Below are 16,135 nucleotides of genomic sequence, written 5' to 3'. Positions count from 1 at the left end.
TTATGTACTTGTTTTGAGTATCTAATGTAGAAGTTGTAACCAAGTTCACTTTACGAAACAGTCTTAATGAATGATATACTGAACGTATGTCCTCTTGATATGTGTAACACTTTGTAACTGATTGAATATATATCTTTTGTATTTTGATAACCCTCTCGATAAGATCTGTTAGGTTTACATGCATATTCTATGTATTAATAAATGTATCCTCGTGTATTAGCACCTGTGTGTGTGCGTTGTTTGAGTTATGTCGCATGGTTGGACTCTAAAGCCATCAAAAGAATCAACTTTGTGATTTACTGCTACAATTAATAATTGTCTCAGTAAATGCCCAAACCCTACAGAACTGGTGCCTTCAGAGAGCCACTACAGTTACATATTTGGTGTCCCTGAACGGCCGGTTTTTCTTACACTACAGAACCAATTTTAAAAACAATTGCGGCACACTACGATTCACACTGACTCAAAAGTGATCACGGCAGATGTTGTTCCCTGCACAATGCTGAAGGGACCAAAGAGCATTGCTGATGCTTTTTTATGCCTTGATGTTAAGCTGACAAAGACTATCTTGAAACACCTAGTTCAGTCTCTCGACAGACTGCCAAGCAAAGCTTTTACCCATTGACGTCGCAATAGAAGGAAGGTCTTAACCCACCAACACTTAGCAGCGGCAAGATTCAAACCTAACCCAGTGAAGAAAATGGAGCACAAACCCAGCACTTAGACCACCCAGCCACACTCCTTACACCTTACTCTTTTGGAGAAAGTCGGGTGGGTTCAGCTCTTGTTGTGCGACGCGTGGAAATGACTGCATCTTCGTTTTCCGAGATGTTTCCTATCACATCTTTGTCAGCTCTGAATATAGTGCTTCTTTGGAGCAGGCTTCAGACCTTTTATTTTATTTATAAAGGAGGGCCATTCAGAAACATGTAATTCCTGTTTTAGAAATGCTTTGGGCGGTGTGTTTTATATAATGCACAAACAGTATTCTGATTGTATACTGTAGACCTGTGTAGCAATCATACTGGACGTGACTGGGATTCTGAAATGTTTCTTGAAAAGGTATTCAGGGCTGCTTGAATCTATAATAAAAAAGTGACCCGAAACTTCCAACCTTCCAATCACTGATGTCGCTCTCCCTAAACCTGTACGGGATGTTTTGCTGATGTGCAATGTGCCTTTACTCCTGTATTAAAAACGACCTCTGTTGTTGGGCGGAGTTGAAGGAGAACTAACTGCACAGAAAAAGTACGTAACGATAAAATATTTCTGCGCGTGAAACACATCAATCGTTCAGCATTTCTAAAATGTTTAATTGAATTGACAAAGAAATCCTCTCCTTAAACTTCGAAAAGGATTATCTGTTGAGCCAGCAGGCGTAACACTGCAGTTGCCCGTTTCTCACAGGTGTTTGAAGTTGTGGATAACATTTAGCAGGTTTGGCACCATGGCTTAGCTGGTTAAGCCGCCTCACTAAAAACCAGGAGACCCTGGGTGTGAATCCCAGTGGTATCTATTCGTAGACAACAGGCCACTCATTGTCAATATTTATGGAGCTTAATTTAAAGACAACGGGAGAAGCATGAGTTACAGCTTTCTGTAGCTGTTTTATATAGCGATGTATTGGTTGGCTCTGTGGCGCAATGGAGAGCGCGTTGGACTTCTAGGCTTTGATAGAATGAAGTCATTCAAAGGTTGTGGGTTTGAGTCCCACCAGAGTCATGTGTCATTTTGATTCAACCTTTCAAAATCCTCTAGGGATTAGTGTTGATCAAGTCAAATAAAGGACTTCTTAAGAGTCCACAGTTGAAAATGAACCAGCAGCCACAAGAAAGAAATTAGCACTGGACTGTGATCACATTACTCCTGTCCTGGACTCCTTGCACTGGCTTCCTGTCAACTTCAAAATCCTCATGCTCACCTATAAGGCTCTCCATGGCTTGACACCACAGTACCTGTCTGGGTTATCGCCCTACTCCCCACCTCACAACCTTGCTCTTCTAATTCTGGTCTCCTATCTGTCCCCCAGTCCATCTACACTCTATGGGTGACAGGGCCTTCTCCTGTTTTGCACCAAAGCTCTGGATCTTTATTCCCAAGGATATCAGAGAGTCACCTTCTCTAAACTCCTTCAAATCCAGACTCAAAACCCTCTTCTTTAGAAGAGCCTTTAATGAACTATTCTTTACCCCTCTGTTCCTACTGTATTTAATACCACCATCTATTGTCTCCTCTAACTGTGTATTCTCATCCTGCTTATCTTGTGTATTTTTTAACTTTATTGGTTTCATTCTGTAAAGCACTTTGAAAAGCCACCTTTAAAGGCACTATATAATGTATAGATTATTATTATTAATAATAATAATGAACAGCGCATTTAACACTGAGCACATGCGGTCCTTCTTTGCAAAGGATTGCAAAGGTTGGGAATTAGCCTTTCACTCGTGTTGTTGAAGACCGTATCCTGGCTTTGTTGCAGGAAATGTCTGGATGCCATCACCGGATCAAGGAGAGGATCAGGGTTTTGGGAAGTCTTTTTGATGCCTGACACTGTGTGTTTCCTGGTTGTAACGGGTGTCATTCTGGACCTAAACAACAGAGAACACCGTTGAAATAGCTGAACTGCCTAGCGGACACTTTGTCGCCTTCTTCTGACCTGTATTTAATGCGATTCTCTGAAAACTTGGCACATTATATCTGTGCTACCTTTATGGAGGGCACACTCATAAGAATCATAGATTCGATCACAAGCATCTAAAAATGAGCATGAGAAAATGACATCACGCTATGAGGCTGAATGGCACAAATTCTCCTGTTACTTCTGCAGCAAATGTGTGTTTTTTGCTTCTTAACACTGAGATAGTTGGAGATATTTGGCAGCAGTGGGATTCCAACTCACACCCCCAAAGAGACTAGAGCTTTAATCCACCTCTAAATTAAAAACTAGGTGACTTGTAATGGCTGGTAGGAGAGGAAAGGTATAAATGCTTCTTTTTTGGACAAAGTCTTTATCTTTTTTTTCACCAGTTGTTTTGATCAAATTATTGTAACGCAGTACCATATTAAGGTATAATATGTACATGAACGTCATGTCTGAGTCGATGATGGCAGCTGAGTATCGCTGGAGGACAGTTCATCATGAGTGGGTAAGCCTGCATAATGAGGGAGAAGAGATCGGCCTCTCTGACGCAGTGTCCAGTGACACTAACCTTCTGTCCTACTGTTCTCTGCTAATGTAGATGGTGAATGTTTATTTAGGTGAATGTAAGGTTTCATTCTTGTAAAATATTTCCGAGCACTTTTTTTGTTGCTGAAAATTAATCCTGTGCATTTGAATGAATTCCGATATTGTCACCTTACATTTCATTCCATGCATTGTTTCATCAAACTAGAACATTTAGAGGAGGTCAATTGCATTTATGAATTGCATAGTGATAGTATTTCTTTCCATTTAAATACTTCAGTCAAAAATGTAGAGAAGGTGCTCCTGTTTTCACCATTATAAGAACTGTGATGCACCAGTAATATTTACTCTCATAAAAGTATTGTAATTGTATTGTTCTGTTCTGTAACAATCTTGAGTGACACAAACCTTCTGTTTTACTGCACTACACTTCTCCAGAGGCCAGTTCAGCACACAAGGATCCTCAGTCAAACAAACACTGCAATCGCTTGATAAACGCTATTTCTCATCCTTTCTCTTAGTGTCGGTGCTACTATTGTATGCAAAGGAGGCGACTTGACAATGAAATCTTAAAGAGAGTCTTCATGAAGGTGTGTGTCGACAAGCTCTCCACCTGGCAATTGACTGGGCTTGTGAAGAAATCAATCTCATTCAACAACCATACAAATTGCACAGCTTAAGGCACATGAAGCGAAATCTGTGAGCTGATTGACACAAAACAATGTCACTTCACATTATCTGCAAAGTTGTTTTGCTTGTCTGACCACCTCTTCCTACTTTACAGTGAGCACATATATTTCAGTTTCTTTCCCCCATGTGGAGATGTATCCACTGCCAAAACTGCTGTCTGATTATTTAAATTATCTGTAAAACTGTTACATGACTTCATCTAATTGTAAATTTATAAGACGGTCTGTGAGACATTTGTGAGAGTAGCTGAATCCCAGGGCTGGTATGGAATCACACAGACAGGTCTTCTGTGTGATCTGAGTCCCACTGCTCAGAGCTACAGACTGGTCAAATGGTCACTATTGTAGACACGACCATCGGACCATCGGCTACAAATAATCAATATACCGATCATAGTGTCACTACTGGTGTTTATTACATAAATACTGTATATAAATAATAAGATAATTCCACACTCATAAAACATTTATAAACATTTTGGGAGGCTGACATACAGTAAAGAAAGTAATACTGAAGGGCTGGAAGTCCTGGAAAGCGTTAATAGATCCTTCTTGCTTTCGACCTGGAACAGAGCCCACAACTGCCAGATCAGTGACCCCTGAGCCCAGTTCACAGAGAGGAGAACCAGGAGCTCTTTTATGTCTCTAAGAGGGCTGGGAGGAAGGATAAAAGGGGGAAATGTGACATGAGTCCAGGCTGTTCTGTCTGATATTGTTCATGTAGCAGCACTGATTGTCTGAATATCTTCTGGTTCTGGATTGTGAGGATAGAGAGCAGTACGGAGTTGAGATCCTGTCTGAGTGTGAGTCTGAGCTGTGAATCTGACTGAGAAGAGAATAATGATTTTTTATTCTGCCTGAGAATTTTCCTGAGAATTTTTTTCTTTTCCAAGTGGTGTTACATCCCCTTCAGATACTCTACACAGACTGCCAGAGAGAAGAGGATAGAGATGGACAGATAAGAGCACACACAGCAAGAGACACCGACATCTTGATTTACTTTGAAGCAAGTGTTAATTTCTTTTCTGGAACAAGTTGTTTCTGAACTTCAAGAAATTCATACAACTTCTGAAAGATAAAATACAAATCTTGCTTCTCAGGACAGAAGAAATTATTCCAAAAAATGCCAGTGATTTTTTTCTCCTTTTAACGAAAAGTGGAGAAAAACAACAGCAGTGCAACTCCGTCGGCTTGATTTAGCTTAATACAAGTATTCACTTCCTTTTCTGTAGATTACAGCCTGCGAAAGATGAAATGAAGTTCTTGGTTACTCTTGGTCAGTGCAGAAGAAATACTGCCAGCTGGCAGGAAAATGACAGTATTTTATTTTCTTTAACTACAAACATGTGAGTTGTGAAAAGCAACGGGAATGCGTCCCTGTGCAGCTGTTAAACAAAGGGCTGGTGGGTCAAACGTACTCAGGGACGTGCTTCAGATTGTGATGATGTAAACAAAATCTCCGCTAAAAATTGAAGGGATTTCTTCGCAAACCCTCTTGAATGTGGCAGGAAATCTTCGTGTTTTACTCGTGTGCAACTACAACAAGTAAACAAATAAGTACCTAAGTCAATGTCCAAGAAAACCATCTTCACGTGTGGAATTTTTCTTTAACTGGCTGTTGGGAGAATTCATTTATACACCAGTTGTATCCTTAGCAAAAATATTTTAAAATTAGAACACAGATTTGTTGGAGAACTTGACAATCCTTGACAATCATTATTAAATGAGCATTATACAAATGTGCGTTGATATTTTTAATATGTACCTTAATTGTAATATATATATATACATAATTGCTTTGATATGGATGTTCATTTGAAGGAATTGAGGAAACTATGAAGGATCGCAGAACAACCAAAGATACATTTGGGCATCTGCTATTGGTAAAGATGAAAGAGTACCTTAAGTGTGAAGCTTTCATACACACGAGAGAAAAAAACAGTTTTAATGCACTTCATTAAACTGATGGTATGCTTATCAATCGTGCATAAAGTGTACATAGCAGAGGATGGTTTCGATCCATCGACCTCTGGGTTATGGGCCCAGCACGCTTCCGCTGCGCCACTCTGCTGACAGCTGTTATAATGTGATTCAACACAACTGCTCTATCTTTGCTTTCTAAAAGTGCGCCCGAGATGAAAAGTCTAAACGGTAAACGCAGACGTCACTTTGAGCACTTGGTCTTTTATAGCACAAATCATCACCTGCTGCTCTACATGGGCGTGTCTTCAATATCGTTGAGAACCAAATCTTCTGCTTTCCGAGGCAACTGATTCTTTCGTCGTTAATTCCCAAATCTTCAATGAGAATCAGTGAAACGAAAATCAAACACATGTACACACTCGCGTCCTAACCTGAAAGAAAAATCTACACCCACTTTATAATACTGAAAATGATTCAGGAAGTACAGCAAAGTTCTAAAACCAGCGAATGCATCTGCATACAGTACATAAAATGTCAATTTTTCAAAAGTAAAATCTTCAGCTTTGAAAGATTACCATCCATATATTTTCGTTTTTCTCTTTTTTTACATAACACGCTTTCGAGAAACAAACTCTTTTAATTAAGGTTTCATTAGAAAATGTGTATCTTGGTTTGCCAAGTTAAAATCGGCACATCCCAGTGGGCAAAAGATGTAGAATATACGACTATTGAACGCATACCAGACGTGTAACTGTGCTCCGTAACTGGTCTAGAATGAAATTCTAATATACGTATATCGTTATACGTCAATTAGACATCTATGATTATATGTTTATTATACATAAATGGTTGTAGTTCTATTATACGGATAAATTTAGAAGACTACTATACATATATAGTTAAAGGTCTATTATACATCAAAGAAAGATTTTTATAGGTGTAGAAACTAGTAAATAAAGCCAATGATTTATTTTAGAAATTTATTCTTAAAATATACAATTATTCACACCTGAAAAATATGTAGTTCAAATTATACATTATATACAATATTGTAATCAACAAATGTCTAACCATCATAAAAAAACACAACTAGTAAACTTCAGTTACAAATTCTAGTAACATGGCAATATATATATATAGTAATGACAAACACAAACTAATTACATGAACACGCTAATATTTAACTCAAAACCACATTTCGAAACTTCTTTATTTCCACGAAAATATTATTAATGTAGCACAAACGCTACTTTCTAATAAAGACAGAAAGAAACTGTTTGTTTTGTGTCTCATGGTGATCCTCCTCTCGATACTAATGAAATGTTTAATATGATCCCTCGAGAAAAAAAAGGAATCAATTTCCGCCTGGAATGATTGATGCCCCATCAAACATTTTGTAATATCCCTGGAAGTTTATACAGTAGAATCCTGGTTCGTGGCTTAAATTCAAGGTAAACAAGACTAAGGAAACGAGTTGGAAACTTGATGTCGAAGTGGAATTTAAATCACCCGGAACATTTCACTACATTGGCCAGTATGTGCTAGGGAGCATTGCGTGACATCCCTTCGATAGCTCAGTTGGTAGAGCGGAGGACTGTAGTGGAGTCAGTAGGGAATCCTTAGGTCGCTGGTTCGATTCCGGCTCGAAGGAAGGTGCTTTTTGTGTACTTTAATCAAAGAGTTAAAAAAGCGAATGTGTTTCATTCAGACATTTATCAAAAGTTCAATAAACGACGAAGTAGAGGTTCCTGTTCCGAATTCAGCCCACGTCTGATTGTCTTGTTTTGGCCAAGATCCGATCTTTGAATTAAGGGACTACTCTGTCTGCTTTGTAATTCAAAAATACATACAAATGTCAAGTTTTTTGTAGATATAAAGGTGTTCTCTGTTTTCAAAGGATAGGTACTTAATTGGCATAATGATTTGGTATTGATTTTGTATCGTTGTATTATGAAGTTTGTGCTTTCTGTGTTTTTATCGTATTGTGAACTTATTTTTTAAACAAATGCTTACAAAGGCAAACACGGCACACATCTGTTTATACCAGTGGTGAATTGTACATTTGTACAAGCTACTGTGCACTTCTGGGAGTATAACAGGTTCGATATAAAGTGGCAAAAATATAAAAGGGGAATATACCCCAGACTGCGTATAAGCTCTCGTTGTGACTGTTGTTTTATTTTTAGATAAAAATGGCGTACTGTGCACGAAATGTTGCAGAAACACAATTTGATATTTTAATAATTATTATTTTAATAATTTGATCAAATTGAGGCCCAGGATCCAAATCTTCAGTTCTGATTTTTTTAAGTGATATCTTTCCTTCCTGTCGTGGAAGTCACACGATGTGAGCAATTGTTTTTTTTACGTTGCGATCCAAAGATCCTCAGGCGCACTGTAACCAAACCAGGATGGATTCTGCTCGGAGCCGGACTGAGCTCATTCTCACTCCCTGTGCTAAAAACAGAATTAGCTCTTCCCCGAACATCGTCTACAGCTGCTGGATGGTGCTCTGCGTCTTACTGCTCCGGCAATTACTTTGACGAAAGACAGATCACTTGTGCGCTTTTAACCTTCTCGCAGCTACAGCTATAGCCCTGAAAAAAGCATTAGCTTTATCAGTTTTTACATTAATCTATTTTGAATCAAAGTTTGATATTTTTTTATTTTTTATTGCATTTTACATTACAATTATAATAATAATAATTATTATTATTATTACGCACACTTATATAGCGCTGTTCTGGATACTCCACTCAATGCGCTTTACAGGTAATGGGGACTCCCCTCCACCACCACCATTCTCCTGAATGATCACAGAGAGTCAGGACCTCGGTTTTACGTCTCAGCCGAAGGACGGCACCTGTTTACAGTTTAGTGTCCCCTTCATTGTACTGGGGTATTAGGACCCGCATGGACCGCAGGGTGTGCGTCAAGCGACAGAAACCAGACGTGTGTCGGGCTCGGCTGCGAGCAGGACAATGACATCACAGGGACAAAGTAGAGGAAATCAAAAGGGTTCTATAAAAGACCTGTGTAAGCTGTTGGTTTGCAGTCTGGACTCTAAATCCTCCGATCCTCCGATTTTAAATCTCTCTAATACCTGAGCTGCGGCTTCTCCCGAGTATTTATTCGTATACTTATTATGTGTAAGTGTATAGATGAAACCTTTCATATATTGTTCAGTTTAAATCAAAATGCTTTACTAATACAAGAGAGAAGTATAGTATGAAGGATGTGACAAATCTATGATTTCTTGGAACAAAACGGTTTTTATTTGCATTCGAAATGAAGCGGAATTTTAGCGGGACACACAAACCCTTTGTCCTTTTTAGAGTTTTTAGAGTGAACAGACATAAATGTAGAAAACGTGTTTTTTAGCACTACAATAGCAGGGTCAGTGGCATAATGAATAACGCGTCAGGCCTCGCGTCAGAAAATTATAAGTTGGACTGCCGTCTGGCTTGTTGCGTTTATACCACTTACGTTGTTTTATATAAATGAACTCCACCTGAAAGCTATAGAAAACACTTTGGGTAAGTTGTCTGCAGCCTCATGCGAATTTCGACAACTTACCCAAAACACTGTACTGTCTGGAGATCAGCTCCAGCTCTGAACTCAATTGCAATGAAAAACCATGCGTAACAAAACTGGAGCTGGAACTTGTGTTCAGTTCGGTGATGAGGGATCAGAACTGTCCTTGTTGTAATTAGCACGAACTGCACAGGCTCTGAATCAGACCATGTCAATTAGTCTGATCAATGTAGGACACGTTAATGTAGAATTATTAAAAGGTTTATTAGTTAGTTAGTTCAGGTTTACCCACCTGAACTAATGTAGAATTATTACTTGGTCTGTCTCTTGTTTGTATAAGCTATTGTAATTTTAAAATATGTTAGCTGAGGATGCGAAGGGGGCTATTATACCTTGTGAAACACGCAAGGAACTGTAAAAAAGGCTGTTATTTGAATAAAATTGGCGATCACAAGAAAACCACAATTTATGTGGTATTATCATCAATATCCTTCAAAATCTACGTTCAAATGAAGGATTTGAAGAAACTATGAAAAAAGCAACAGTAATAGCAGAGGATTTTGATTTTTGCTCTTCAAGTCAGCAGATCACCGTAGAGTTGCACCCCTACAAACAGCACAAAGGATGAATCCCACCACCTTCATTATTGCTGTGTTTGTGCCAGTGAAAGTAGCGTTTGTGTTATTGAAAGCATCTCGGAAGATGAAGGTGCAGTCACTTCCACATGTCATGATATCATTAGATCTGACGACAAGAGCTGAAGCCCCCCCTAGTCCAAGCCAGCAATGTGAAGATGGGTATGGAGGAAGGTAGCGTGGCTGAGTGGTCTAAGGCACTGGATTTTAGGCTCCAGTCTCTCTGGGGGCGTGGGTTTGAATCCCACTGCTGCCAAATATTAGTGTTTTAAGACCTGCAATACAATCAGTAAAAGCGCTTTTTGTTAGGCTGCGGGAGGTGTTTAGAGATAGACTTTCTAAAAGACAGGCTTAACATCAAGGCAGAAAAAATATTTTGTTTTCTCAACAGAAATTCTCTTTGGCACGTTCAGCTTTATGTAGGGAACAACGTCTGCCGAGATCACTTTTGAGGCAGTGCACATGATAGTGTACCGGCAAATACATTTAATATTGGCTGTGGTGGTGAGCTGCTTTTGTCTGTGAAACTTTTAATTCTTCACGCCGAATCGTTGGCAGGGGTAAAGCTTATTAAATCTTTGAACATAGCGCTCCATCAAAAATACTTTGTTCGTGATCAAAAGAGATCAGAGGATTAACTTCATGGATTCACATAGCATACCTTACAGGAAAGATTTAAAAGGGGAATTGATTGTGCTTCCTGATGTTGTTCCTGTCATTTCTTTGGATACAAAGGTGAATGTTCTTTGACGTTCTGCTAGAGTATCCACTGGGTGGGCTTTATCAATCAGCTCGGAGAGGTCATCAGTGCTCTGTCTCTGGAAAATAATCAGCACTGTCGTTTTTCCCTGTGCTGTCTTTTAAAACATATAAGATCACGAGTTTACAGATTTCTCCAAATAACAACTATACATTTTAACCCAGCGGTTAGCATTCCTTCAATCCAATAGTTTTACTCCGGGTAAAAAGCAGCGAAATATATAGAGAGATTATATTCAAATATTTCAACGTTCTTATTGGATTACCTGTATGGAGATATCGCTCAGAATTCCTAATATGATTTTGAGTTCAGTTTTGCTTTACTACTTTCAGAGTCTTTTATTGACCTTGCTGAAGCAGAGAAGTGACATAATCACAAATGCGACTTACCTGTGCTGCTGTTTTTGGTTAATAATGATTATTGCAAGGAAAAAAAACAGCTCCTTGCATTAAGAGCAAGAGCAACCAACACGCTCGCTTGCTGAGTTGGGTTTTTTTTCCGTGGTGCTCTTCCTCAGATGTAAAGTTATTTGGCGAGCAAGGACCTCTGAGAAGGAGCCTGAATCCATCAAGAACTCAGAAATTCTAATATCGCACTACTGTCTTGTGTACAGAGATCTGCTTCTTCCTTTTTGAGTGTTTTGGTGTTTAAGAGCACGCTTCCTACCTCGAATGTTAGTTTCAGGAGATGTGCTACCGGATAAATGATTATCTTGAAAAGGTTTGGGGATGCACTGGCCGGGATTAAAACCCGGCTCAATTATTTGGAAGTCACCTGTACTACCAACACACTTCTAAGAAGCACCCGCACATTTTCGCAATCCTCTCTCTCACCTACAAAGTTATGAAGACACAGACGACCAATGAAAACTAATTTGATTCACCCAAGGCTTCACTCTTCTGTTGTGATGTTGTTTTAATTAGTGTTAGCTGTGATGAGGTATTGTTTCTGTCTCTTAAAGTTTAAGAGTCTGCTCCTTTCTTCCTGGTATAGAAAAAACATGTTCCATCTTTGTTTACAAACACCACTGTAAATTATTTGTCCATCTCTAAAGCCTGTGTGTATTGACAAGGCAATTCAAAAGCACATATTAAATAAGAACACGATCCTTCTTGTTACCATTCCCGTGGTTGGAGCGTTGTTTCGCCCTTTAACGTTCTTCTACAATATTTACAGACAGGGCTTTATCACTGGAGTTGTGTGCATCGGTCCATGAACATCAACTGTACTGCTGTTTTTCTATGCGTAATTTAATCGCAAGCACTTAAAAGATGCAAAAAGATTTCAAAGAAGGTAGAAAAACGCTCTCCCCCGTTGAAGAATCAACCACCGTCGCCCATGTGACTGGATATAAAAATAAATTATTCATTTCAATTATTCATGAAGGGTGGATTGTGGTCAGTGAACATATGCACATCTTTAAGTCAGTTCCACCATCTGTGCCATAGGGGATGTAGTTCAGTGGTAGAGTGCATGCTTTTCATGTATGAAGTTCCAAGTTCAATCCCTGGCATCACCAGATGTCTTACATTATTGTGCTCACATCGCAATCTTCTGTTGAGTGAGAACTCTTTGCTCGTGTTCATAGAGAGACAGGTTTACACAATTAAACTCAGTCACACACGAAGTGCTACAGTGTTGCTCTGCTGTTTTAAATGTACCTCCAAAGCATTTTGTTCTGTTAACTACCAAATGATTTGAACTAATTTTACATCATATTCAGGAAATCCAGAGAAGGTCATCAGACTTTTAGTGGCTGTTGAAGAAAACACCTGTTTAATCTCACCAGGGATTTCTTGAGAGATCATTCAGCAAGCGAGTTAACAGGGGTTAACGTAGAGAGTGGCGGAGGTGGGATGTCAGGGCTTGACGTCACTGCTTTATGCAAAGAATGGAGGGGTGGTCGTCAGGGCTATATGACTGTGCTTCACGCAGAGAGTGGTGGGGGTGTGATGTCAGGGCCATACGACAGTGCTTTACACAGAGAGTGGCGGAGGTGGGATGTCAGAGCCTGACAACACAGCTTAACGCAGAGAGTGGATGGGTGGGTGTCAGGGCCATACAACACTTCTTTACGTAGAGAGTGGTGGGATTGGTGTCAGGGCCATATGACACTGCTTTACACAGAGAGTGGCGGGGGTGGGATGTCAGGGCCTGACAACACAGCTTAACGCAGAGAGTGGATGGGTGGGTGTCAGGGCCATATGACACTTCTTTACGTAGAGAATGGCGGGGGTGGGATGTCAGGGCTTGACGACACTGCTTTATTCAAAGAGTGGAGGGGTGGGTGTCAGGGCTATATGACAGTGCTTTTCGCAGAGAGTGGTGGGGGTGGGATGTCAGGGCCATATGACACTGCTTTACACAGAGAATGGAGGAGGTGGGATGTCAGGGCCTGAAAACACAGCTTAACGCAGAGAGTGGAGGGGTGTCAGGGCCATACGACACTTCTTTACACAGAGAGTGGTGGGGGTGGGATGTCAGGGCCATATGACACTGCTTTATACAGAGAGTGGCGGGGGTGGGATGTCAGAGCCTGAAGATACTGCTTTACGCAGAGAGTGGCGGAGGTGGGATGTCAGGGCCTGACAACACAGCTTAACGCAGAGAGTGGAGGGGTGGGCGTCAGGGCCATACGACACTTCTTTATGCAGAGAGTGGTGGGGGTGGGATGTCATGGTTATACGACAGTGTTTTCCATTGAGAGTGGTGGGGGTGGGATGTTATGGCCATAAGACACTGCTTTATGCAGAAAGTTGAGGGATTGATGTCAGGGCCATACGACAGTGCTCCACTCAGGCCTCTGCTTGAATTTGTACTCCTCCTCTCTCCTTACCTCTACCTCTATGATATTTGCACTTTCTGGAGAGGCGATTTTCTCCACTTCAGTAGCCCGATTGCGTGGAGAGGGCTGTAGAATGTGGCACCGCCTTTCCTGCTCCGTCCATGACAGGCGTGCTGGTCTCTGGAGAGAGAGCACGGTCCATCACGCACTCCAATAAAGGCACTGGAAGCAGCTGAAACGCATTGGCGAAGCTCAGCACTGGGGTGCTGGGCACATCTTACCACCGTTTCCGTAGTGTAGTGGTTATCATGTTCGCCTCGCATGCGAAAGGCCCTCGGTTCGAAACCGGGCGGAAACAGACTGGCTTCTTTTGTCGCATACAAATGGGTTGTACAACTTTTAACTAGCAAATGGAAGAGGGCTGAAGTAAGAGACAAGATGTAAATAGGGTTAACTTAAGTCAGTTCTGCCTGAAAATTAGACTTCTAAGCAACAGGGGTTTATGGCAGGAAAGGGGGTTAACTGATAAGGATTCCAGATGCGAGGGGGCATAATCTTAAACTGACCATTTGGCCAGGGTCTCTTAACTGGCCAAATACCACGACCCCCCCCCCCCACCCCTTACCATAACACCGAATGACGTCTGAAGCAGCAAGGAAGGACTATATAACCTAAAAGTTTGTACCGGCACATCGAACAATACTTCGGTTTTGTTGTTTCTTGTGGGAAACAAGACTTCGGCTTTATTGTTCCTTGTGTCCGTCATGGCAGTGAACAGGTCCTGGTTACAGGATCTCTAAAAAAGGAAATAAAGACTGAAATCAGATCTGACCCACCATGCTGCCATGGCGACGGTGCACTGCCCAGTGAAAGTGGCAGCCTGTCCCTGGACTGTGGGTGGAAACTGGAGCACCTGGAGGAAACCCCCACAGACCAGGGAGAGAACATGCAAACTCCACACAGACAGCACCCACACCCCAGGTCCAGCACTGTGAAGCATGCCCGACGATGCGGAAGGGCTTTTACAAATGAGTGTGTAACTCACACTGGTGCCCAGGATGGCCTGCTACCGGAACGCAACCTAATTTTCTTAATGCAGTTTGTTCGAAGCGGTTCGCAGGAGCTGGAGGTGAGGACTGAGCTGGGGTCCAGTGTGCGAGAGTGACTACTGATGTCGTGTGTGTGTGTGTGTGTGTGTGTGTGTGTGTGTGTGTGTCTGGATCATTGTGAGCGCCGTCAGGTTTGTGTATTTGTTTAAACAAGAGGACGTGTCTGTGCGGGTCTGACTCTGTGTGAGGGTGCAGCTCTAACTGTGCGCACGCGGGCGTGTCTATCTCTCTACAATGCATGAGGGGCTAAATCTGCCTCTGAGAAACTGACTTTTCAGAAGAAAAATCTATGAAAAGGCACGGCCTGGCCCTCTTCTCTTGCTCCCGACGTATAACACACTGGGGGATGAAGCTGGTGTCTTCAGCTGTAACCCTAGCTATTTATGCAAACAGCTCTTTTATGAAAAGCAGCTCTAGGCCTAGACAAGAGGAACAGATAAAACAAATCTTAGATTTATGGCTTATTCAAAGCAGACTGAGCGCTGCTATACTGTATGTAGGAGCCAGAGATGAAGAATGAGCTATTTAAGGAAATCAGGAGTGTGAGAGAGGGAGTGTGTGTTTTTCCTCCCAATAGAGAAGGCTTGTGGTTCTTTCTGCTTTTCTGCACAGGCTGCCAACGTAAGTACGTGTTGGGTTCTTGGTTTGAATGCTCGAGTTGTCAAGCTGGCGTTTTTTGTTCCTATTGGAGCCCATAATTGTGAACAAGGCGCTTGAGGACGTCTCTGTGCGGGTGTGCGTTTGTAATGACGTGTGTGCGCATCTCTGTAGCGGATGTTTCAGTAAAAAAACGCATTTAAAACATTCAACCTTTTCATGTTCCTAATATTCTTTCATTCTTCACAATAATAACTAAGGTTGCTGCTGGAAGAGGTGTTAGTGGGGCCAGCAGGGGGAACTCTCACCCTGTGGTCCATGTGGGTCCTAATGCCCCAGTATAGTGACGGGGACACTGGAAAAACTGTAAACAGGTGCCGTCCTTCAGATGAGACGTAAAACCGAGGTCCTGACTCTCTGTGGTCATTAAAAATCCCGGGGTGTTTCTCGAAAAGAGTAGGGGTTTTACCCCAGTGTCCTGGCCAAATTTCCCATTGACCCTTACCAATCATGGCCTCCTAATAACCCCCATTTATGAATTGGCTTCATTACTCTGCTCTCCTCCCCACTCATAGCTGGTGTGTGGGGAGCGTTCTGGTGCACTATGGCTGCCGTCCCATCATCCAGGTGGATGCTGCACATTGGTGGTGGTGGAGGGGAGTCCCCATGTCCTGCAAAGCGCTTTGAGTGGAGTGTCCAGAAAAGCACTATATAAGTGTAAGCAATTATTATTCATTATAATGTAATAAGTCCATTATTTCTCACCCCTCCATTGCAAGGCATACACAACACAAACACCAGGAACAATTATCTCAGAAGTGAATTGCAAATGTATTGAGTTGTGATGCAACTGTAACTTGAACCTAACATGACTGTGGCGTGCATTTTTGAAATTGCATTTTCACAGCTGAAATACAAA

The 16,135-nt window shown here is 41.4% G+C and overlaps 4 non-coding genes across 4 annotated transcripts; 3 read left to right on the top strand and 1 right to left on the bottom strand.

The window, feature by feature from the left end:
• Positions 1 to 1,629: 1,629 nt before the first annotated feature.
• Positions 1,630 to 1,722, top strand: trnar-ucu (transfer RNA arginine (anticodon UCU)). Its single transcript has 2 exons — positions 1,630 to 1,666; positions 1,687 to 1,722. It is a non-coding gene; the product is annotated as a tRNA-Arg (tRNA).
• A 4,150-nt stretch (positions 1,723 to 5,872) lies between these two features.
• trnam-cau (transfer RNA methionine (anticodon CAU)) lies at positions 5,873 to 5,944 on the bottom strand. The gene has a single exon. It is a non-coding gene; the product is annotated as a tRNA-Met (tRNA).
• A 1,415-nt stretch (positions 5,945 to 7,359) lies between these two features.
• trnay-gua (transfer RNA tyrosine (anticodon GUA)) lies at positions 7,360 to 7,447 on the top strand. Its single transcript is given in 2 exon segments — positions 7,360 to 7,396; positions 7,412 to 7,447. It is a non-coding gene; the product is annotated as a tRNA-Tyr (tRNA).
• A 6,348-nt stretch (positions 7,448 to 13,795) lies between these two features.
• trnaa-cgc (transfer RNA alanine (anticodon CGC)) lies at positions 13,796 to 13,868 on the top strand. Its single transcript has one exon. It is a non-coding gene; the product is annotated as a tRNA-Ala (tRNA).
• Positions 13,869 to 16,135: the final 2,267 nt, after the last annotated feature.

Source organism: Lepisosteus platostomus, chromosome 5 (assembly GCF_059453375.1).
Source record: "Lepisosteus platostomus isolate fLepPlt1 chromosome 5, fLepPlt1.hap1, whole genome shotgun sequence".
NCBI classification, from domain to species: Eukaryota; Metazoa; Chordata; class Actinopteri; order Semionotiformes; family Lepisosteidae; genus Lepisosteus; species Lepisosteus platostomus.
Note: the sequence above shows the minus strand (reverse complement) of the source record. Positions and strands in the feature narration are given on the sequence as shown.